Genomic DNA, 26,025 nt, shown 5'->3' on the forward strand with positions numbered 1-26,025 from the left:
AAAAGTCATCTGAAAATTTTTTTGAGTCGGAAAACTTTTTTGTAGTAACTTGAAATTTTTCAACCTAATTTAGATTTGGGCGAAATCAGAGGCGTCATTAAAGTCTAGCGAATGTGGTAACAATAGGGTAATCTAATTATGAATTGATCACATGAATAGATAGATATAACTTTAAGGAACCCATACTACTTTATGATTTTGAATTTGAGCGAATAGAACTCCCAGAATCGATCTTAACACGAACGGTTGTCGTTGGTGGAAGGTGTCTTTTGAAATGAGGTTATAATTATTAGTTTTCCCGCCGGTTTCGTGCAAGCCGCTGAGGTGATATACTCAATTACACCTCCCTAAAGAAGTATAAGCAATCATTATCAAGTAAAGAACCCAACTTGTAGGTTGAAGTTGATCGTATGAGAAATATGATTTAGACTTAAACTTAAGTTGCTATTATTTTCATTTAGCTAAATTATTTTCGAGACAAGTAAGTAAAGAGGGGGGGGGGGGGATGATTGATTGTTGTTAAGTAGCAATGAGCAGGATTTTAACTTTGTTGCTATCAATGAGAGAGAGTTACTAGGGAATATGTGTTCCTCATAAGCTCATAAGGGTAATCCTAATATAGCAAACCTTTCCTAGTGTGTATAATTTACTAACCTTACCTTTACATCACACTAGACATCACATCAATGTATGACTTAGTTTTCACCCTCACACCAATTAACATTAGACTATTAGATATCACACTAAATCTATGTTGATATTTCTTTTCATATTAACTATCTTTTTGATCTGGTAAGTAGCAACAAGACGAGTTCTAATGTTGCCCCGTTAAAAAGAGTTTTAGATGAAAGCATTATCAATGAATGCAAAGACACTATTCAAAAATTGTTTGGTTACTATTCATAATTTGGTAATCGCTAATGGTTCCCACAGCCTAGTTGTGGATTTACTTACTCATGATATCAAGATCACAATTCATATTTTTAGATAAAGAAATTATGAAACTACTAAGAAAATAATGAATACCATCCTCTAGACGTGGGTAGTCCCTGAAATATCGATTAAAAACCGACTTCCTAACTTAGGTCCGAAAAATCTTGGTCGCTATTCAGTTCCGACTTTTGGAAATTGGTATTTACTAATCTGTCGAGGTTAGTTTTAATTTAAGTCGGTAAAATTCATTATTTTATTTTTTGACTTCCGGAGGTCACTTTTATATATTTTTTTATTTTTACTATTTTTGTCTTCCGGAGGTCAGAGTATTTAATTCTCAAATATTGGAATATCGACCTCCAGAGTTAGATATGTGTTAATTTTATTTTTTCCAAATTTAAATTCTAACCTCCGGAAGTCGATATTTTTATTTATTTTTTTATTTTTGATATTTTGACGTTAGGAGATCGGTATTCTTATTTTTTATTTTTGAGATTTCGACCTCCAGAGGTTGGTAATTTTATTTCTTACTTTTGAGATTGCAACTTTCGGAAGTTGGTATTTTTAATTCTTATTTTTTTAGATTCTGACCTCGGGAGGTTGGTATTTTATTTCTTGTTTATTGGATTCGATCTCCGAAGGTCAGTATTTTTCTTTCTTATTTTTGAGATTCTGACCTCTGGAGGTCTATATTTCAACTTCTTTTTTCTTTTAGATTTTGACCTCCGGAGATCGGTATTTTTATTTCTTATTTTTTAGATTTCGACTTCTGGAGGTCGGTATTTTTATGTCTTTACTTTTAGATTCCGACCTTTGGAGATCGGTATTTTTATTTCTTATTTTTAAGATTCAAACCTCTGAAGGTTGGTAATTCTCCTAAAAAACTGGCAGCATTGAGCTGCAATTTTAGTATCCTACCTACATATTTATATCAAAACAACCCAAAGAATTCAAAATAAGTTATTTCAAAATAAACTTCATCCAATCCAAAGAATTTAAAATGAACTATTCTGAAATAAGCTTCATCCAATCAAAACAACACAATATTTTCATTATATATATTGAACTACTTAAAAATCAACATCATCCAACTTCAAAATAAACTAAAATATGATCAAACAATTCCAAAAATATAGAAGTCTAAAATGTCAAACAAATAGAACTACTCATCATCACCTACATTCTCCTTATCAGACTTATCATTCTCAACACCCTCACTCTCCTTGTCAGACTTATCATTCTCATCACCCTGCTGATCAGATCCATCACTGCATGCCGGACAGAAGGAAGAATATTTCTTTATTCAAAAAGAAAAGTTTATTGCGTCTGAAGCGCTGCATACCTCTTGTTCTCTCCTTCCTTTGGTACTGCAATCTCCATCTCTCTCTTTATTCTCTCTTCTTCTCTCTGTCGGCTACATCACCAAGCTGGACATGGAGAAAATCTATCTTACCCTCCATTGCAGATATTGTCTTTTTATTTCCGCCATTGAAGTTAGAGTATGATGAACCACAATATCATGCCTGCTTCTTTTGATATGTCTTTTCTAGACAGTTGTAGACTGAACCTTTAATCGGTTCACCTTTACTTTGTTTTCAAAGACTCTCACTTTCTTCTTGTGTAAATGATCTGTCACGACTCTCAAGAGATAGAGTACTACGATATTCCTGAGATATTCATATAAGCCTATCCTGTAATTTAAATAAAGAATTCTATGAATAAGAATGTGATATATACAAGAAAAAGAAAAAAAGATTATCTGGAATAGAGTTCTTACATATGTCTCTTGAGCATGTGGCTCAATCCATCTTTCTTCTTCTCCGAGGTTCGTACTCTTCTGGACATGAGTAACCTTGAACATCTCTTCCACAACTACCATCCTACCCAACTCTTTTTGTTTCAAATAACATAAATAGAATTTAGTCTCCAAAAACTACTTATCAAAAAAGAAAAAAATGTATTTTACAAAATTAATAAAGTAGCCATTCTTTCCTTCCTAGTAACTAGGCTAATAGCTCCACAAGTGTGCAAATAGTCTCCCTTTTCTAATATGCGACCCATATTCCCAATCTCGCTCCTCTTTTTTTGCTTTTAATCAGTACCCCAATGTTTCAGTAACAGATCTCATCGAGTTGGTACCGTAAACTTATTAATTCTATTTTTTTCTCGACATTTACTAATGTGATAGAAAGAAACTTTGAAGCCTGAACCTTAATGTTCTCTTGAAATTCTTTCGTATGTTCGGGAGCCCATACATAATAGTTCTGTAATGAAATATAACTAAAATTTATTGTTCACATGAATAGCGAATTTAAATGAATATGACGTAAATTTGATAGATACTCATTCTTATCTTAAATTAACTGAACATCTGTCCCCTGTTGTTAATTGGAATCGAACCCAAGTCGGGTACACACCATTATAGTGAGTAACGATGCACTTTAAAACAATCTTTCGTATACCCACATCCGGACGAAAGTTGAAATATGAGTTCATTGACAAAGAATGGTAAACAAAAATTATTCAATAAATTAACTATAATATAAATAGATAAATGAAAGATGAAACATAATTAAATCATAATTGTATCCTAACGGCTCGATGACAAGTCTTCGAAAATTGTGTATATCGCTTGATTAAGGACCACGTGCATCTGAGTGCTGGGTGGTGGGATTATTAGGCTCCAAGATATTGGATTCAAGATTAAGATTGAAAAGTCCAACTGTTACACTATAAGTATTCAAATTATTGCACAGACTAGCACTAATTGATTGTATGGTAGACTCACGACCACGATGTGAATAACCCTGCAATGTTTGGTTATCTGATCTAAGTACCACAGTTGGTGTAGATATGGTTTAACCATATTGTGGAGCCATATGAGTAGAGGCATTATGTTCCTAGTGTTCCGAGCGAGTAGCTAAAATTGAGGCTCGTGTTGAAATATAACTTTAGAGGGCTCATCAGATATCACGACCCCAGTGAACCTTCTCATAGCATTGACCTTAAATTTCTTTTATGAATTAGTTGATATTTTTTGATTTACCCTTGTCTTTATCTATCATCTGTACCAATTAAATATATATATATATATATATATATTTTTTTTTAAAAAAAAAAAATAGAACAAAATAATATCACAATGTCGAACAAATATATCAAACAAAGTTATCATAATATGAGGCTTAATCCAAATAGTCTTTCACAATGTCGAACAAACATTGAAACAATTAATATATAAAGTATAATGAAATATGAATAGCTAAAAATCCACCAACTAAACATAAAAAATGTTATTCATCCTCTTCAAATGTTTCTTCATCATCTATCCATTCACTTGCATTATCTTTGAAATTTTCCTCCTCATCTTTCCATTCACCATCTTCAAAAGTTTTCTCCTCCTCCTCCTCCATAATTGTTGGAATATCTAACTCTTCTCTAGTACTTCTTCTAAAATGTGATCAGGATGCTCCAAATTCATTTCTAACTTAAGATCCACTACTTGATGAACACTTGATATTTCATTTTGATATGCAACATCCAATTCATTCTCAACTTACACTTGCTCTATCATTTTTGTTTTAATTACAATCCACCAATTAAAATTATTCCTACACAACAGATAAGGAGCATAATATACTTTCTTAACATTTTGTGTAATAATAAAAGGATCATACGCCTCATACTTCCTAGTGTGCCTGACTTCAATTATATAATGCCGCTTAAGATCCCTCATACCTCTTGAAGTTTGATCAAACCACTTGCGTAGGAAAAATACTACTTTTAGATTGGCCAACCTGAATACTCCAACTCTAGGATCTTCTGTAGGACGCAAAAATAATCAACATTCTCGTTTTAATTTTTATCATCACCTTTAACCCAAACACCACTATTATTGTTTTTCTTATTATTTGACTATTTCTCTATGGCAAATTTTAAAACCATTTACATTATATTGGGACATTGTGTGAACTAAAATCGGTCACCAAAAAATATCCTTAAAAAATTGATCAAAAGTGTCGACATTTTTCTGAGTTGTAGACATATATATTTATGGTTAGTTAATTAAAGGAAATGTTAGTAGAAAGAGGAGTAAATTAATATCTTAATAGGTGTATATATTACAACACTTACCCAATTAGTATACCACATTATAAATGATGGAAACACTTGATCATGACCATATTGGCTAACAAAATAACTGTAGAATCACATTCAAAATACTGTTAATTTGCTTGATAAAATCGAAGTTGAATATATGTTGTTCACATATTTAAAGGGTTGGACATCTGGATAATTCAACTAAAAATAAAGATCTGCATATTCTTTCTCCTTTTCGATAAGTTTGCGCAACGTACGCTTTTTTGAACCCTTACCCGATTGATTGAAGATTGATAATAATTGTACTACAGGATCATTCTCCTGTCAATTTGTTCTGTTTCTCAAACACAATACATAATCATCAAAGTAGTAAGAACAAAAGTAAAAACTTTCTTTAGCTAGATATACTTGAACCAATACATCCCTCCACCCCATGTTTATTATTAACACCCCTTTTAGACTTGCCAATGGTTCTGGAAAATTTTATATTAGTTATATATCTTCAAAACATATATGAACAATTTATAAAACAAGAATAAATGTGTTATAGTTACTTACTACTCAAAAGGATACATCCACCTATATTGAACATTACCACCAAGTAGGCTTCATAAAAAAAGTGAATGGGAAGATATTCCATCACATCAAAGAATACAGGAGGAAGAATCTTTTCCAACTTATTAATAATGACAACAATATTTTCGGCCATTTGAACTAGATTCTCTGTTTCCAATGTGCTAAGGCACAAGTCTTTGAAGAATAAATTGAACTAAGTATATTAATACTCTAATTTTTAGAAACTTCAACTAAATGGAAACCAAAAAGATTTGTTATGGAGGTTCTAAAAATTTACGTTTTGGTGCGATCACCAACTGCTGCACGATACATTGTTGCGCGAGATCGCGATAGAGGCGGCGCGACCTCCAGCTACTACTACGCAACCCGTTGGCGTGATCTGTTGTTCACGACCTGTGGATGAGGGTTAGTTTGATCGTCGTCCTCCGATCGGAGAAGATGACGTGGGTTTGCACCGGTCGAGCAAGAGTGGGATGGGCGCCGAAGGGGAGGTGGGTCGGGGGTGGGTTAAATGAGAAAGGAGTGAGATATATATATATATTTGACTTAGGATTTTGATATTATCCTTCTTTTTTTAGGATAAATGTTTAATTTACCAACCACAGGATGTTGGTATTTTTAAATATAATTTACTTACAATATAATATCATTATTTTTAAAAATAATTATCTATATTTAAAAATATTTAACAAATACTGACATCGTGAAGTCGATATTATTAAAATAAAATAATATTTAATTATACCGACCCCTTTGGGTCGGTATTTATTAAATTTTATATATATATATATATATATATATATATATATATATGTATATATATATATATGTATTATTTAATTTATCGATCAAGTTACTTTTATAAATTTAAATTATATACATCCTAATAAGTATATAAATTTGATTTTATCGATCAATAAAAATTTATCAATATCAAATCTAATATATAAATCTCCTTAAAATTATCATTGATATTCTAATTGTTTATGTATTTCATATATAATTAATCAATGTATTTCATACTCATATGAAGTATCCTTTACATGTCAACATAATTATAGGAAGTGATCACTACACCTGACATACATTCAAAATCGAAAGTATATGATAATACTATCTAGCATTTCAAACTCGAATGAATTATATGTTATCTCTTCACCTCTACATCAGAACATGAAATATTAAGTTCATGATTAGGCGACGCACTAATAGATTTGTACATTACTCTAGAATTAAAGTATAATTATATCCTAATTCATATCGGTGCAGTTCATACTCTAAATATGGATTATAGATTTTTATTTATTTATTCCACGAAGTCTAACTTTCTATTTATAAAAGTATACAAAATTGTTACAATTTTTGAACAATTAATTGTAACTTTCAAATGAAATTTTAGTATTATGCTAAATAACAAAAATTATGATTAATAGAAATATTTTAAACAAACCGACTTCTGGATGTTACTTTTATTAAAATTAATTAGATATAATAAAAAACTACCAACTTCATAAGGTCGGTTTCACATTAAATTTTGAGATGAATGAAATGTAATCATGTTAATTAAGTAACACTAACATCGGGAGGTCGGTATATGTTTGTGTGTGTATTTTATAAGGTCTATCAAGTTTATTTTATAAATTTAAATTTTATACCTCCTAATTATATAATTTTAATTTTATCGATCAATAAAATTTTATCAATATCAAATCTAATATATAAATCTACTTAAATTGATCATCAATATTTCTTTAATTGATAATGTATTAAATATGTAAGTAATCAACGTATTTTCTTACTCAGATGACGTATCCTTTACATGTCATCATAATTAGGAAGTGATCACTACACGTGATATGTTGAAGGAAGGTGATGGAACGTGTCAAAGGAACAGGTCTGGTGAAGCTGTCTGGCGAGTTAGAGTTTGAGTTACATTAGGACTAGACTACTAAATCCTAATTAACATCCAAGTCTATACTTTGTACGACTAAAGTTGATGTAGTTTACTATTATAAGGTGTAAATAATATAATTGTTTTGTATTAGGATCCCTAGTGTAGCTAGTATATGACTCTTCTATGATTTCTAGTGTAGCTAGTATAAGACTCTTCTCCTATATAAGGAGTATGTAACTCAATCATTAAAACATTAATACAATCCGTGATTATTCACATATGCGTGAGAATTCTACATGGTATTAGAACAATAAAGCTTTTTCCAGTCTTTAATGTATAAGATTAAAAAAAACAAATTATCAAACTGCAATGACCCCTTCTACCAACACTCTTTCGACCTCTTCACTTCTTTATCTTATCTCGTCCTACTCCATTAAAATTAAGCCAACGAATTATCTTATATGGAGGACACAAATGAATCAGTTGATTCAAGTGATGAGATTAACCCATGTCATCACAGAAGCACGTAAAGCAACATGTTCCACTGGATAAACCCCTAACAAAACTGCAACAAGCGAGAATGATGCAGAAGATACCAACATTGTTGATGAGTTGGAGGATAAGGATGTGTCACTAAGGAGTTGCATTTCAGGCACCTTGACAGAAGAAAGCATGTACCTGATCATAGGCTGCTCAACTGCAAAGGAGATGTGGGAATGCATGGAACAAGCATATCTTCAAAGCAACAAAAAATAAGGAGTTACAGCTCAAGCAACAACCGCGAAGTGTGTGGAACCAAATCAATTGATGAATACATTAAGGAATTCAAAGGCATATGTGATGGTCTTGCAGCCATTCACAAGCCTGTAGATGAGGATCATAAAGTGATTAACTTTTCTAGAGGTCTACGTCTTAAGTACAAGACTTTTAGAACTGTCATATTAGGTAAGACAACGTATCCTACTCTTAATCAACTTGTTAGTGCTCTTAGAGTTCTTACTGGTAGGAGAGGATTTAAGCTTACTGGACATGGAACAAGTTCCTATAAGAGCAGAAACAGACCTAGTCCTCAGAACGGTCCTTCAAGTTGAAGTCATGAGAGGAAAAATTCTGATGCATGTCAAATTTGTAGTAGGAATAACCATACGGCTCTTAATTGTTTTAACTAGTGGGATTACTCTTATCAAGCCGCAGATGAGCTACCACAAGCATTGGTTTCCACTGATCTTCAAAACACTGATGACACCTTTTATGTGGACTCAGGAGCAAGTAGTCATATGACACATAACTCAGGTATCCTAACTGATCTTAAACAATAAAATGGACCAGATAAAATTATTATTGGGAATGGATCAAAGTTAGACGTAACACATGTTGGGAACACATCTATATCAGGTCTAAAATTGAAGGAAGTTCTTGTAGTCCCTAAGCTTAATCAGAATTTACTCTCAGTTAGTAAGCTTGCAAAGGATAATTGTTGCACTCTTGAATTTGATGAAACTAACTTTGTTGTAAAGGACAAGAAGACAAGGACACTGCTGTCCAAGGGAACTAAAAGGAATGGACTCTATACTTTGGAAAATGACAATCTCTATGCTTTAACTGCTGCACACGATTGGAACACGTCAGACAACATCTGGCATACTAGATTAGGACATCCTAGTTTGAAGTCTTTAAAGTTTTTGAATAGTAATAATTGCATCAATATTAATAGTTGGAATAAAATACCTATTGTTTGTTCTAGTTGTCAGTTGGGAAAGAGTTGTAATCTTTCATATGGTTGATAAATAAGATTGAGAAAGAACCTTTATTAAAAATCCATTGTGACTTAAGGGGACATGCTCCTATTGAATCTTCACAACATATGAAATATTATGTCATTTTTGTGGATGACCACACGAGATATACATGGATTTATCCACTAAAAAAGAAATCTGAATTCTTTGAGGTCTTTGTAAAATTTCAGAAAATGGTGAAAAAACAATTCTCTAAAGAAAATAAGATTTTTCAGTGTGAAGGAGGTGGTGAGTTTATACAAACATACTTCATCAAACATTTTTAAGATTGTGGCATTGTGAGACATATTTTATGTACGAACACACCTAAACAAAATGGAGTTGCAGAGAGAAAACATAGGCATATTCTGGAGACTGACCTAACTCTACTTCTTGATGGTAACCTACCTTTGTTTCCATGGGTTGAGGCTTTCCTCACTACAATATTTCTTATAAATATACTGCCTTCCTCGGTCATAAAGATGGTGATTCAATTTGTTAGGTTGTATGATAAATAACCTGATTACAATAGTCTAAAAGTTTTTGGGTGTAGATGTTTTATATATATCAAGGGTAGAAACAAGTTCAGTCCAAAGACTTTATCTTGTGTGTTCATGGGGTATAGCAGCCTACACATAGGATATAGATGTTATCATCCATCTACAAGGAGGGTTTACATATCCAGACATGTTTTTGATGAAAACACATTACCCTATGTGTCTCCAAATCAATCTCAAACTAACATTGATGTCTCACCTCTCCTTGATACTTTTTTAGAATGTTTCTATAAATTACTGGCAGATTATGCTAATTCATGGGAAGTACATGCTGCCACTACACACATTAATGGTGATAATTCTTCTCCCACTCCTATAATTATTGATGATGAAAGTTTTGCTGACCACTCAACCACAGAATTAGATGTTGAGGAACATGTTGAATGTGATGTTGTAGATTCTGAATCTGCCAGTGACGCTGAGGAACAGGTTGCACTTACAATTTGCCGAGCATGATCAAACAACCACTTTAGTTATGTACCTATGGACCATCAACCTGAAACTAATTTGGTTGATGTACAAGTTGAGGTACTTCATGCACCACAAGGCCATCATATGATCACTAGATGCAAGGCAAAGGAACATCATTTATCACTTGTTGCTCAGAACAACAAAGACACTCTGAGGGAACTAAACACTATTAAGGAATCACTTAAGTTACCTCATTGTCGTGCAACAATGCAAGAGGAAATCAATGCTTTACACACAAACAAGACATGATATTGGTTCCCAAATCTCCTAGTATAAATTTGGTTGGCTCAAAATGGGTGTTCAAGACTAAACTAAAACCTGATGGAACAATAGATAGATACAAGGCAAGACTTGTGGCCAGGGGATTCTCTCAAATTGAAGGCATAGACTTTGAAGAAACCTTTAGCCCTGTGGTTAAAACAACAACTATTAGGATAGTTCTATCCATTGCTATCAGCTCTAGGTGGAAAGTTAGACAACTCGATGTCAGAAAGGCCTTCTTTCATGGGTTCTTACAAGAGGAGGAGTAAATGAGTCAAGCTCCGGGATTTATTGATCTCAAGTATCCTTAGCATGTGTGTCTACTGAAAAAGGTGTTTTATGGTCTTAAACAAGTGCCTAGATACTGGTTTGATAGGTTTAACATGCATATCCTACACCTTGACTTCATCTGTAGTAAGACAGATTCTTCATTATTTACATTGCAAGCTCACAAAGGCCTCATATTTCTCTTGTTATATGTGGATGATATTATTATCACAGGTAGCAACCCATCGCATGTCTCATTATTGGTTCGACAACTTGGGAAAGAATTTTCCATGAAAGATCTTGGCCTTTTACACTTCTTTCTTGGAGTTGAGGTTAAGTATTTTGATGGGGGTATCCATTTAAGACAGAGTAAGTATGCCGATGAGCTGCTAGACAAGACTGAAATGACATTTGCAAAGGCTGTAGCCACTCCTTTGGCTCCAAAGCCTGGTCTACTTGAAGCTGTAGGAAGCCTGGTTGGATCATCCTTATATAGAATGATAGTAGAAAGCCTTCAGGACTTGAATCTCACAAGACCGGATATTACTCATGCTGTAAATTTAGCAAACCAATTTATGGAAAATCCGAACAATGTACATATTTAAGGAATAAAAAGGATTCTCAGGTACATCAAAGGAACTTTGCACTTTGGACTTAGACTTATTTCACAATCACCATGTAGGTTTTATGGATACTCAGATGCTAATTGGGGAGGTTGTACCACAACTAGGAGATCAACTACAGGATATAGAATCTACCGAGGTGCAAACTGTATTTCTTTGACCTCCAAGAAATAGCCCACAACTGCTTGCTCAAGTATTGAAGCTGAGTATAGAGCACTTGCCTCCACTGCCTCAGAGATGACATGGATCATGTATCTATTTCATGACATTGGGGTGTTTCTTCGATCTGTACCTACATTGTATTGTGACAACATGAGTGTTTTGTACATGAAAGTTAATCCAGTTACGCATGCTAGAACTAAACATGTTGAAATGGTCTATCATTTTGTTTGTGAGAAGATGTCCATAGGACAACTTGTTACTCAGTTTATGAGGTCTAAGGATAAACTAGAAGATATTCATACAAAAGCATTAACCAAACAGGTTTTTGGTGAGTTTCGTCGTAAGCTAGGAGTTACAATCCCTTCACTCACTAGCTTGAGGGGAAGTGTTGAAGGAAGCTGATGGAACATGTCAAAGGAACAGGTTAGGTGAAGTTGTCTGGCGAGTTAGAGTTCGAGTTACATTAGGAATAGACTACTAAATACTCATTTATGGACAAATCCGTAATTTGTACGACTAAAGCTGATGTTACAAGAATAAGGTGTAAATAATATATTTATGTTGTATTAGGATTTCTAGTGTAGCTAGTATAGGACTTTTATGTGATTCCTAGTGTAGCTAGTATAAGACTCTTCTCCTATATAAGGAGTATGTAACTCAATCATTAAAATATTAATACAATCCTTGATTCTTCACATATACGTGAGAGTTCTACATGACATACATTCAAGATCGAAAGTATGTAATAATACTATCTCGCATTTCATAGCCGAATGGATTATATGTTAGATCTTCACCTCTATAACATGAGATATTAAGTTCACAATTAGATGATAGACTGATAGATTTGTATATTACTCTAGAAATATAAGTATAATTATATCCTAATTCATATCAACGTAGTTTCATTCTCTAAATATGGATTATCGATATTTTATTTATTTATTCCACAGATTCTAATTTATTTAATAAAAGTACACAAAATTGTTACACTTATTGAACCATTTTAAGTTTCAAATGAAATTTTAGTGTTATGCTAAATAGAAAAATTATGATTAATAGACATATTTTAAACAAACCAACCTACGGATGTCGCTTTTATTAAAAGCAGTTAGATATAATAAAAAATAACAACCTGATGACGTCGGTATCACATTAAATTTTAAGATAAATAAAAAGTAATCATATTAATTAAATAATATTGACATCAGGAGGTTGGTATTTTGTATTAATTTATTTTAAACTTATATAAAACCGTCATCCAGAGGACGATTTATTTAAAGGTAATTAAAAATATTAATTTTTTGAAACACATGGTATAAATATTTTAATTTAAGTTAATTTAATTGCATAATATTTAATTTTATTGACCTTCAAAAGTCATATTATAATATTTTTTTTATTTTACGCAAAACCGCTCTCATGAGGTCGGTATTTGGATGAAATAAAAATACTGACATCATGAGGTCTGTATTTGGATGAAATAAAATTACCGACTTCATGAAGTCGGTATTGGATGAAGTAAGAATATTGACCTCATGAAGTCGATATTCGGATGGAGTAAAAATACAAACTTCACGAGGTCGGTAGTTGGATGAAATAAAAATATTGACCTCATGAAGTCGGTATTTGGATGAAATAAAAATACCAACCTCATGAAGTCGGTATTTGGATGAAATAAAACTACCAACATCATAAGATCGGTATTTATATTAATTTATTTATTAATTTATATAAAATCGTCATTTGTAAGAAAATGCATTTAAAGTTAATTAAAATATTAATTTATTAATTTTATGGAAGTCATTATATAAATATGTTAGTAAAATTAATATAATTATACACTATTTAATTTTACCTACTTCCGCATAACGATATTATTGTATTTTTTTTATTTTACATAAAATAATCCTCTGAAAGACGATTTAAATAATAGTAAATCAAAATATTTCTAATTTTTTTATGTTTAATTAAAAAAATAAAATATGATTAATTTGTTTATTTTATTTAATTCTGATATCAAGAGATCGATTTTTATTTTAATTTATTTTTTCCGCAAAAATACCGACCTCCTAAGGTCGGAATTTTTTCCCGCTTTATTTTGCATAAAAACCGACTAGTTTTAGTCGGTTTTCTAAAATTTTAATAATTTTTTATTCTTTCTAACAATAATGACAACTAGAGTAAAAAATTACCGACCTCCATTTCAGGTGGGTAATTTTTAATTTGTATTTTCTGTTTTTTTAGTAGTGTAAACTTACCTAATAAATAGAAGAAACCCAGAATCTCAACTTGAATTTCAAAGAAAAAAATCTTCAAAACCAACTTCGGAAATTAAGACTTGCTAAAGTTTCAAATTAATCTCCAAAGCCAAAGATTATAACACAAGTAATAATGTCTAACACCCAAAAATGAGGTTATATTCCCTATTTGTAGAAAAAAATTCCTAATAAGAAAGGAAATGAAGTAAAGAAATAACGTTTCTGGATGCGGTTGTCATTGACGAGACTGACCTACGGACTGTGCACTGACCTACGGTCTGTAGGTTCCTTCTGTGGTCTAGGACTTGGTCAATATTTCAAATTCCAAAATCATCAGCTATAAGTGGCATTTGATGTCTCAGCAGGACGGACTGTGACTCACTCCATGGTCCGTGAATTTCCTCTATGATCTCATACTTAGTTTCTCAAATCAGGTTCCACACTTAGTCAATACTTCCCTAATTTCACCTCCAAGCTTTGCCCATCATCTATGCCCTTCACCTACGAATAGTGAATGGAACTAAAGTCTGTAGGTGGCTTTTTCTGTTGCATTCCTTCAGTTGTCTCCTAACTCCCACGTCCTAACTTATTCCATGTAAACAAGATTAAAACACATTAATGCCACTAAAAAATGTCCCTACACAACACAACTCTTAAGTGAAATGTATTAAAAATATTGTAAACGCACGATATATCAAAACCCTAAACTTAAATTCGTTGTTTGTCCTCAAGAAACACACTAAGACTCTAAACAACTCTTGTATAGAATCAAACAATCAAACACTAGCAATCACATGGCTTTCCATTACGAATCTCTTTTCAAGTGCAAATATTTTCTCTCACGCTCAACAAGCTAACTCATGCGTATCAATATATGACAAAGATCGACTAATAGACTCACAATACCCATTGTTTTACTATCACCAAAGTACGAACTTTCCAACAAGGCCACTAGTGCCCTTATTTCAAACGAAATCCCTTTTTCAATCAATGAATGTAAATTTTAGTACAAGGATTCTTTCAAAAGTCATGCTCAGAAGTAACTTCAAGTACAATATGTGCTCAATACCATAGGCTTGCTGTTATTTTCACTACTCAGACTCTCTAAACTAGATCCTAGGATAACTATAGGACTTTCTTGGCTTGCAACGTAGGCTCAGGGTCTGGTGTGATACATTTTGGGTACTTTTTATCGACTTTCTTCCTCCTTGACATTACATTCTATTTTTTAACATCTTTTTGCCCTATTTTTTACATCCTACCTTTTAACCTTCTTTCCCTCGACTCTTTTCGACCAAGGATGTGACTTTCAACTTTGTAACCTTTTATGTCTTACTTTTTTCTTTTTCTATCATTTTATTCTCTTTTTTATTTTTCAACACTTATATTTATGATCTTTTGCTTCTTTGGAACAAAGTCACATCCTCTTCTTTCTTTATCTTTTTCTCTTTTCAACACCTAACTCTTTTCATACCCTTTTTTCTTTTGGTTTTCTCATTCATAGTCACCCTCAACTTATAGATTTTGATTAGTTGAGGTACACAATATCCGATGTCGGACCAAGGCCAAAATTGAGGTCACTTTTGCATTATCCTCCCTTAACTTAGGCTTTTAGCCTAAGTGAGGGTGCACATGTCCAAGGAGGGACCGGGTTCGAAACAAAAGATTTCAGGAAGGCCAGTCAGGGGTTTAGAAAGAAATGATCTATTTGAAGCTCAAAACATTTGGATCAACATGAGCATTTATTTCATTTGGTTGCATCCTTTTAGGCAATTAGTGAATTTATAAAACATGGCCTATGATCACTTTCTAGCCTCTAGCGTGGATTATCTTAGTAGGACTAACTGGGCAAGTTCAAGATTGACAAAAACCTTTCTGAATAGTTCAACTCATCTCACACTTGGCACATTGTCATATTATCAGATTATCATTTACCCAGTTCTAGTTTAGCTTAAGTCATGCGTTCAAGTTGGTTCATTATTATGTCATATTAATATCTAACACATTCAACTCATTTTAGCCTACAAATTTTAGCACATATCACATATTTTGGACGGATATCATTTTTTATATTCATGATTATGCCATCATGCTTCATTCTTTCTCATACTTCTAGACATACAATCCTAACAAATGTTGGTTCAATAGAATTAAATTGTCTCTTGGGGTTAAAAAAACAAAGGCAAGAAAGTGTTACTCATACTTCACCCTATCACTAACAATCCCCTTTGTCTCACCCCTAACAAAAAATGGTGCAATTTTCCCAATGCACAAAAAGTAAAAAGTAATGAATCTGGTGAAGCAAACACATAGCACCAAAGAACTATCGATAAGCGGGTGGGTTTGGTTTGCTGGAGCCTACTGGATCAACATGAGGAACGCCATCAGTAGCACTCCCATCCATCACCGCATCACTATCACGAGGGCCTACATCATGTCCCCACAGTAGCAGCAACCCCTCAGAAATGGGCACAAAAGTCGATGACCAAAAACACTCTCACAAATTCTCTAATGGCACAATTTCTCATATACTATGGAAGCTCTCCTAGACTACTCATTCTATTTGTGCTCCCTCTTCCTTGTCATAACATCTCCAGTGGCCTCAGAGGTGTGTCTAGATCGGTGCCTCTTATCTAGAGCATGAATGTCCTTAGACTGCGGTATTGCCTCACTATATAGAGCAAATAAAGGTTTCATCCGTCGGTGCAGTAGGAGCAAACTCTCGATCATCCAAAGATGGAGCTAGTATGGTGTCAAGGTCAAACCGAAGACAATCCAACTTATCGTGAAAGGAGGAGATATCTGCGGTGGGGGCTAATCTCTCAAGGACACTTAACTCGAAGGAATCCATGAATTTACAACATGGACCTACAAGTCCATCCTATGCTCCATCCTCCACACCATCGTTTCCTTGGACTTCGAAATAGACCGTTGCATCCACGACCTCATATGTTAGAGCAACATGACCATCTGAGCCTCTAATTTCTGAACTAGAACTAAGGGAACAAAAAAGTCTCATGAAGATGGGGTGTCTCTGGATTATGTAAGGGTCTAGATGGCGGCCTAAGATGGGGAGGCCAGGGCATAATCAATGTGGCTGGAGGGGCAAGGTTTCCACCCTACATATGCTCCACATCAACTACTAAATCAGCTCCAACTACTACAAAAGGGACCTATAGCGGCAATAAGATATGGCTTTAGCGAAAATAAAATTTGCCTCTATACGCTATACCGACCAATAAACTTTAGCTGGTGATGTTGGGGCCAATAAAGACTTTTGTGATCATTGTGGGAAATGCTGGTATAGCATGAATTGCCACTACAAACCATTAGCTTTTACGGCAATTGATTGTGGCAATTATGTTGGCTGCTAAATGTTATATTGTCTTACTATTGTCTTTTGCTGTCCATTGATTAAGTCGATAAATCCAAATAAATTGCCGCTAAAAGGTAGTACTTTAAACGTCAATTGTTTGCGGCAAGTGTGTTGGCTGCTAAAGGTAATTCATAGCGGCTAACTATGGCTTATTCAAGTCCATTGTTTTAGTCGATAAATCAAAATAAATAGATACTATAAGGTAGTAGTTTTAATAGCGATTGTTTGAGGCAATTATGTTGGCTACTAAAGGTAATTAGTATCGGCTATCAGTGGTACTTTAGTGTCCATTGTTGTAGTCGATAAATAGAAATAAATAGTTGTTTAAAGGTAGTAGTTTTAACGACAAATTCAATTTTACTATTGAATTGCAGCTAAATATCATAACATTTAACGACAAATGTTTAGCTGCCATTAATAATATCTACTACATTTATCAATAATACTTATATATGAAAATTCAACAAAAACATATATATTCTTGTTTATCCATAAAATAGACAAACAAAAGGAAGTACTCATCCAAAATAGACAGCCACAACTTTTATATATAAACTTATATTGCTCAAACTATTGAATAATGTCTTCAAATAAATTTTGTTACTCTTCTTCGAATAATAACTTTGAAATCACACACATATGAAATTTGTGAACTTCAAATTGTATTGTCAGGACTGGAATCTATATCCCAGACGAGACCGGCGTCGCAAATAAGCCTACTTACGTCATCCTTACTTTACATAGGTTAATTTTTAGCGGAAAATTTGAAACTGTTGATTCTTTAAACAGACTTGCTAAACATTCTTAACATTTCATAATCATTCATCATCAACCATCTAATATTAAAGAGATAAGCAACTGAAAGAAATAATTTATTAAGTATTAATTGTGGCCAAAATAGCACCAATACAAAGTCTGAACCAAAACAGGAAAGAAACGCTAGTGGAACATGCTCCACTAGCTCAACTCTAAAACTGCGCTATAATGTAAAACATTAGCATCCTCGAAACCATGAGTACCTACAAAACTGCGGATGAATGCTGACGTCCGGATAGCTACAACAATGAACCTGTAGCTCTATCACCTACCTGTGCTTGCACCTAAAAGTAGATGTTTGTATGGAATTAGTACACACTTATACTAATTATGGGTATATGCAAGCACACACCAAGGACATGCATGAGAAATAATAGCTCTTTCCTAACGACACGATTTTTGAAAATCAAGTCCGTAGAAATGTCAAATTGAGATTGAGAAAGTTATGCCATGAGAGTAACATGCATCATTATAATTATCGTATTGCACATAACACATAACATTTTCATAGTGAACATATCATAGCGCATAACATATAACACAAAGCTTCTTTCATATTATTCATTCATATGCCATGAGACGTTGTTATCATAGACTTGACATTAAGACTTTCCAAAATGAGGGCTCAACATATGGGACCTCAACTAGGGAGTCTTCATTAGCAAATACAATATCTGCTTCATTTATTCATACATATTTCATTCTATTTCATTCATAGGCTTGTGTGAACACCAGCTATACCTAGGATGTAGTTTAAGACTTTCATCAGGTTTGCTGTGCAATGATCAGGAATAACCTAATGTCATTACCTGAATCTAGATCACCTCTTGATTATCGTATCTTAACACCTTCAATATCATTCATCTCTTTATATGATTCATTTGAGGCTGGCGTCATTCATTCATTGGGAACTTTAACTTTAACCGACATAGATCATGTGAGCATCATGAAATTCAGTGCCTCCCCCACACCAAAAAGAGGTGGAATCACCGGGCAAAGTGACTCAATAACATGCTAGCGTATATGAGAATTTAACCCTGCCAAATCCCTATATTGGCAGTATAGGTTCAAAGACTAGGAGATATATGGAGACCCCTATCCGGCAAGCCGGAGTGAGTTACGTGAACCTTTGCCCTTCCCGACAGAAAGCATCACCACTCATAGCTAGCCTAGCGGTGCTAAGTATAAAGTTCCATTACATTCAACTCATAAATCATGGAAGCTGGCTTCTAGTATGAGGACAACATAGCTCATTAGATGATTTCTCATCTCATCATTAGTATTAAGTGTTTTAAACTCAATATTTTCATTAGAGTGTTCATCGAGACTGGTCTCTTCATTATCTTACACTCTCATTGGTGAGTACATATTGATAACATTTACTTAGGCTCATTTGAGAATGCTCTAATCATATACATTAGCCTCACATCATGATTGTCACCACATTCTTCATTATTAGCACCTTTGTTTTTCATAGTTACTCACCTCTTATTACGTGAATGTTCATTTCTTCATTTCATAGTTCATCTCATCATATGCCAATGTACTTGGCCATTTAGTGTATATTACACTCGTAATTAACCCTCCTAAGTTTCATCATTTCATTACGTACATCTTAGGTTCACTTATTTTTGGACGTATGGTAGACTTATGTGTATACATACAAGCCATGGGGCTTCATTCATAGTTCGCTAAGTGATTCTTACTTTGCTAAGAGTATGTATTACAAGACATATGCATCTTGTATATATGCCAAGATCTTGAGTTTTGATCTAAGTAGATGGCATTTCTCTTGGATATTTTACTTACGTATGACTTATGTATCAATACAGAAGTTTGGGTACTGGAACCCAAATCTTGAATCACTTGGATATCATTTATATTTTTCATTGATTTTATTTTTAATGTCCATAACATTAGAACTCTAAATTAAATCTCAACATTTACATGAAATAATTAATTTTCTATTTTAATTAGAATTCTAAATTAAATCTCAACATTTACATGAAATGATAAATTTTATATTTTAATTAGAAATCTAAATTAAATCTCAACATTTACATGAAAGAATTGATCTTCTATTTTAATTAGAATTCTAAATTAAATCTCAACATTTACATGAAAGAATTAATCTTCTATTTTAATTAGAATTCTTAAATAAATTCCAACATTTACATGAAAGAATTAATCTTCTTTTTTAATTAGAATTCCAAATTAAATCCCAACATTTAAATGAAGGGATTAATTTTCTATTTTAATTAGAATTCTAAATTAAATCTCAACGTTTACATGAAAGAATTAATCTTCTATTTTAATTAGAATTCTAAATTAAATCCAAACATTTACATGAAAGAATTAATGTTCTATTTTAATTAGAATTCTAAATTAAATCCCAACATTTACATGAAGGAATTAATTTTCTATTTTAATTAGAATTCTAAATTAAATATCAATATTACATGAAAAAATTAATATTCTATTTTAATTAGAATTCTAAATTAAATCTCAACATTTACATGAAGGGATTAATTTTCTGTTTTAATTTTACTTTTAGTTAAGCGAAGGGTTGGGGGTTAGAGCCCCCACAACCCCTTTGATTTTTAGAATTAAATTCGCTACAATAGGGAGGTTGTGGGTTCGAACCCCCACAATCCCCTTATTTTTGTTTTCATTTCGCTGAGGTGGTGGGTTCGAACCCCCATAGCCCCTCTATCTTCATTTTATTTAAATTTTAAAAGGGGCGAGTGGCAGTGAGGTTGTGGGATCGAATCCCCACAGCCTCACTTCCTTTTCTTAATTAATTTTGCCCCTTCTTCCACCTTGAGGTTGTGGGATCGATTCCCACGCCTCGCTTTTTCTTTTCCTTATTTCTTCCCTTCTTTCGCGCTTATCTGGAGGTCGTGGGTTCGAAACCCACGCCTCCCATTTATTTGTTTAATAATTTTTTTCCTCCTCCTCTTCACCCAGGTTGCTTGTTCGTTCCTGCCCCCAGCCCCTTTTTTCTTTTATGCTCTCGCGCAAGACAGGGCCAAGGGTGAGGTCACAGGTAGCCTCACCTCCTTTAAATAAATAAAATTTCCAGATTTCAATCTCTTTTTTGAACGAAATTAAGTACACTAAGCTTGAATATTATTCAAAATCTTTAACTTTCCTTCATCAACCTTTATAGGTTAGCTTCTTAGGGAATTTCACCTAGCGTTTAGTGCATTTTTAGGTGTAGTTTCGTAATGATATTAATCAAGTTTTTTCACCCAAAACATAGTAACTTCACACACCATACAAACATCACATCATGCACAATTTTAGCATATAAAATACCAAATTAACATGCCTTTGCACACCTCCAAACAGTGACCAATTTCACTGCCACACACACACACATTACTTTTTCACATAATGTCAAACATGCATACGTAAACATAAACATCACGAAAATACATTTCATTCCTACTTTGTACCAGCAAACATACACAAACCTAAAATTCAATGGGAGCTAGTGACAGGGACATGCAACGGGGAACAACCCTAGTTTTTGGAATGAATATTTTGAACCTTAAGGGGTCTCTTGGGTAAGGGACCAAGAGAGAAGAACCCCATACCTTAATCGATGTTCAAACGTTGAAGTTGCTGCCCCAAACCTCCTCCAGAATCACGTCCAACCCACTAAATGTCAACACCACTTCGACGGACAAACCTCCATAGCCCTAACGTGTGATTAACATTGTTTTTCTTTAAAATTCGTGTGAGTTCTTCAAGTGTGAAGAAACTTGGTTGAACTTTCTGTTCTTCATGTTATTCTTGGCAGAGATAACAAGAGAGGTTTTTTTTTCTTCTTTTGAACGTGGAGTGGTGATAAACGTGATTAGGAGAGTGTTAGCATAGGTTTAGGAGTCTTAACTCAAGACTTAGTCATATAGGATTTAATTAAATTAATACAAATCTGATTTATTTTAATTAATACATGACAAGACCATTATGCCCTTAAAATTTTAGATTTTTAAATAATAATTAAATCACCTTAAGTACCTATTTGTTCAATTTTTTTTTAGGATTGTTACATGTATTCACCCTGAAATAAAAAAGAAATGTGTCAATAGATAAAATTCAAATTTTATATATATATATATATATATATATATATATATATATATATATATATATATATATATATATATATATATATATTGCAAGTAGTGTGACTAATGTGGAGATTACAAGTAAGAAGCATTTAGGTAATTCAATATTACGTGGAGAAGAAATATGCAGGTTGATCATTTTTGGTTAGCAGTAGTACACAACAAGTTTGCTGTAGCAATAATTCTTACACTCTCTTTGGCAAGTTTTTTGTTGATCAATATAAGGAGAAATTGTAGAACTTGTACTACCTTTCTATATCGTGTAGCAAAAACAATGACAGAACTGCAAATTTTTGTAGATCCTAATCAGTGTTTGTTGAAGTAAAAATAATGAGAGAAGTGAAGGTTTAGCATCCTATGACGGAAAGGATGAGAGTAAACAAGCAGAAATCTCAATCTTTGATCAAACCATAATAACTAATGCAACTGATAACTTGACCAATTGAAATAAAAAAGACTTGGAGAATACTAAAGTTATTCAAGAACATAGAGGAATTCAAAGAGATTAAACTAAGACAATTAAAGTATATAACATCAGCGAGAAAATAAAAGACAACCAAGAGTAGTTTGAACAATGAAGAAACATAAATAAAGAGCCTTCTCGTCTTCTATATTCGTGTTGCCAAAACGATTCTTGTAGGGTATTAAATAAGTATGTAGAAAGTTCATATGCTCTGGAAAAGTGAATACAAATAGAGCTCCATTAGTGGCATGACACTTAGTGTCGGACCAAAAATGGAGGAGGATCGGGAATCACTGAATGTGTGATGCTACAGTAGCAAAGTACCTGGGTGGATCATGTCTACATAAAGGGCATGGATTGGTGGTAATATGTGTCGTCAGAATTCCATTTTGAATACACATCTTTTCATTTTTGACTGTTTGATGGGTTTTTGAAACTATACCGAAGAGCAGAAGCCAAGATTGCACAGGCTCGATATGATTCTCAGCACGAGCCTCTAATTATTCGAGCATCAGCATAGTGGTATGCATGGGATGATGGTATTTCAGATACTGAAAGCCGGAAGAAGGGAAGCTGTGATCAGCTTGTAGCAATATTTTTGGTGTCTGGCACATTTGTTACTCCATACAATCATCATAGAAAGAACTGGAGTGTGATTTGCAACTTCTTGCACCTAGGTGGACCATCTTTACAACACCTAGTTGTAAGAGTTTGGAGCTGGACTATGTGAAGCCCCTTTTTAATCAACATTCAGAATTTTAATGATCCTTTCTGGAAACTCTTAGGGTTCAGTATGTACGTGGAATATGAAGTTGATGTAGAAAAAACTCCATATGTAGTTGAAGTTTCTATCTCACCTTTGACCAAGAGCAATGCTCAAGATTATATGCACAAAACTCCTAGTCGACCACATCAGTTTTTTAGCATTTGTGGGCAACAGTCAAATCTCTCTCCACAAAGCAAAAAAGCCGCCCCAGTAACATTATTTGGTACGGTGAGGCTTGGGCTCAATAGTTCTTATTTCAAATATGAAGAAAAAGGAGCCTATACTTCCAGATGAAAATGTTGTAATAAGATGTTCCGACGAGTTAGAGGTTATTTTACTTCAGAAGAATGAAATTATGGTGAAAGCTGCTAAGACATTGGCAGTAAGTGAAAGTGTAGACACGAGGAGTAAAGAGAGCTTATGCACAGAGAAACAGAGAATTGTAAGTTCTTATTTTTCCTAGGGCATCGTTTCATTATTAGTTTCTTCATTTCATTCTCCACCCTCATGGCTTTCAAATATTGATACCAAATACAACATTATTTACATAAAAAATACATACAACTTATACTTCTTACACATTCTCTTTATGTAGACATGATCCACCCATCCGTGCCCTTTATGCTGGTATTGGAAAAATATATGTCTTACAAGAGATAAATTTGCACCAGGATACAACCAAAATTGATGACTTCATGGAAGATTACTTACCAAACAGAGGCTTTATCGAATGGGGATCTGCCATGATGATGACTGCCAACTATGTGGGGATGTACCAAAAACAGTGGAGCACATTTGTTTTGACTGTCCTTTCTCAAAAAGATTTAGCAGAAGAAGAATAATCTTAATTCTGTGAAGGTCGTTGAAGGAAAGAATTCTAAACAGGGGGTCTCTACAGGTTTTACCAACTGAAGAATAAATGGAAATGTTCCTACATTACAATCTTCATTCTCTTTGTTGAGGTTATATATAGTGAAAACTGATGGAATATGTGCGTCCACTACCAGTCAATGGACCAGGTCCCTTGACACAGCAAAAACAGTGCAGAAGATTAAACAATATGAAGAACACAACACAAGCAGTTTACGTGGAGACCTCCTTGCTCAAGGGAGTAAAACCACGACCTATTGCACAGGATTTAAAACCGTCTTCACTAATCTTCTCAAGCAAAAGTGAAACCCGGCCAAAGTTCTTCTGTTTACGATGTCCCTTCTTCTGCAAGTTCTTCTGTTTACCAGGTCCCTTCTTCTGCAAGTTCTTGTGCTGACCAGGTTCCTTATTTTGCTTGTTGCTTTGTTGACCAGGTCTCTTCCTTTTCTTGTTCCTCTGTTCAGAAGATTTTGTGAGGTTATGTTGATTCCTTTTACAAGTTGGACAATCCTTCTTCAAGTGACCCTCACGACCACAATGAAAGGACAACAAATTGCCATGCATCGACAGATTTTTGTTTTGGAGATTGTAGCAAAGACCTTTGCTTGGATTTCCTAACCCTTTCCTATCATTTTGACCTTGACTGGGATGATTGGCAAGCAGTTTTGAAGATGTCGACCATTTGAGAGATTTGTTCAGTTCTTCTTTGACGCGGACCAGGTCCCCCTCCAACTGATTATTTCTCTCCAAGGCCATAGGAAGTTTTGTTTCAACAGTGTTCAGACTAGCTTCTAGCTCCATTCTACTAGCCTCTTCTTTTCCTTTGCCAGATTTCTCACTCAACATCTTTAATCTCTTCTTGAGTTCTAGATTTTTAGCTTCCAAAACTATCACATTTTCTTTCACAACAGACATTTGGTCAACCAAAGCTATCTTTTCTTCATGAAGAATATCTAGGCTATTGTTCATCAACTCTGTTTCAGTTGGTGACTCAATGATAAAGTCAATCAAAACAACAGCTAGAATTCTCAACTTCTTAACACAGTAAAGATGCAAGTTTTGTTTAAGATCGGAAAGGGTTACCTCTTCTTCATCTTCCTCATCATCAGATTTTGCCATCAAATCAAATGTGTCATCAAACACATCTTTATCACCTTTGACTGCAAGCATGGGTACATCTACATGACATTCTAATTTATCTGACTCACTTTAGGAGTCTCCCCATACATCAAAATATTTCTTCATGATGTAGCCAGCAACAACTTTTCTTACTTTCTTATCGGGGACCGGTTCCCTATTTCTGACTTTCTCTCCTCCAGGTCTTTGATAAGTTTTGACTTCAACCTTATGCATAGGGCAATCTCTGATGAAATGCTCTGTCTTTCCGCACTTGTGGCACAGGTGGTTTGCATTTACAGGTCTGTTTGAGTTTTCTGCCTTTTGTAAGCCTCTATGTTTCGTTTCCCATTTTTGATACCTTCTCGTGAGGCATGTCATGTCCTTATCTTCATCAAAAGTTTTACCAAATATCATCTTGATAGCTAGAGACTTCTCTTTCTTCAACTCATTCTTTGATGCTTCTTGATTTCTGTTGAGTGGAGCAACCATCTTTCCAAAGGAATCTCTCTTGGTGTTAGCCAACTAGAGAGCACCCGCTCTGATACCACTTGACGGAATATGTGCGTCCACTGCCAGTCAATGGACCAGGTCCCTTGAC

This window comes from Solanum lycopersicum, chromosome 1 (genome assembly GCF_036512215.1).
Source record: "Solanum lycopersicum chromosome 1, SLM_r2.1".
NCBI classification, from domain to species: Eukaryota; Viridiplantae; Streptophyta; class Magnoliopsida; order Solanales; family Solanaceae; genus Solanum; species Solanum lycopersicum.